This window comes from Lathyrus oleraceus, chromosome 5, assembly GCF_024323335.1.
Source record: "Lathyrus oleraceus cultivar Zhongwan6 chromosome 5, CAAS_Psat_ZW6_1.0, whole genome shotgun sequence".
In the NCBI taxonomy this organism is placed as follows: domain Eukaryota; kingdom Viridiplantae; phylum Streptophyta; class Magnoliopsida; order Fabales; family Fabaceae; genus Lathyrus; species Lathyrus oleraceus.
Window position 1 is genome coordinate 154,916,515 of NC_066583.1, and position 857 is coordinate 154,917,371.

The 857-nt window shown below is 42.8% G+C and overlaps 1 non-coding gene across 1 annotated transcript; it reads left to right on the top strand.

The window, feature by feature from the left end:
* Positions 1 to 281: 281 nt before the first annotated feature.
* On the top strand, positions 282 to 388 carry LOC127089563 (small nucleolar RNA R71). The gene has a single exon (XR_007791142.1). It is a non-coding gene; the product is annotated as a small nucleolar RNA R71 (small nucleolar RNA).
* The last annotated feature ends 469 nt before the right edge of the window (positions 389 to 857 follow it).

The window sequence follows — 857 nt, forward strand, 5'->3', positions numbered from 1 at the left end:
GTGGTATGGTTAAGTTGTCTAACTTTTGAACAAGGGCATCTACCTTTACATGGACATGGTTAAGGCTACTGATTTCGTACATTCCACTCTTTGTTTGGGACTTTTCTACTGGAGTTCTTTCACCTCCCCATTGGTAATGGTTTTGGGCCATGTTTTCAATGAGTTGATAGGCTTCATTGTATGGCTTGTCCATAAGTGCACTGCCCGAGGCAATGTCTACTGTCAGTCTTGTGTTATACAGAAGCCCATTGTAAAATGTGTGAAGGATCACCCAGTCTTCTAGACCGTGATGTGGATATATCCTCATCATGTCTTCATATCTCTCCCACGCGTCGTAGAGAGATTCTACATCTTTTTGTCGAAATCCGTTGATTTGAGCTCTCAGCATAGCAGTTTTGCTTGACGGAAAATATCGGGATAAGAAAACGTTCTTCAGTTCTTCCCATGTAGTAATTGAGTTGGATGGCAAGGATTGCAACCAAGCCCAAGCTCTGTCTCTTAGAGAGAAAGGAAAAAGGCGTAGTCTTATCGCATTTTGAGATACACCATTCGCCTTCACAGTGTCTGTGTACTGCACAAACTTGGTCAAATGTTCACTAGGGTTGTCCGTAGGATTTCCAGCAAGTTGATGTTGTTGGATGGCTGATAATAATGAGGGTTTTAACTCGAAATTGTTTCGATTGATAGCAGGGGCATCAACGCTGCTGTGAGGTTCTCATTAGGACGGGGTAGCGTAGAACTTAAGAGGACGATTTTGTGGTTCCACTATAGCCATGGTTGGTTTTTCAACTGGTTCAGTAGCAGGAAAGAACATATTCGGAATATCGTACCTTCGTTGGTACTCTAGTATTCAGCGT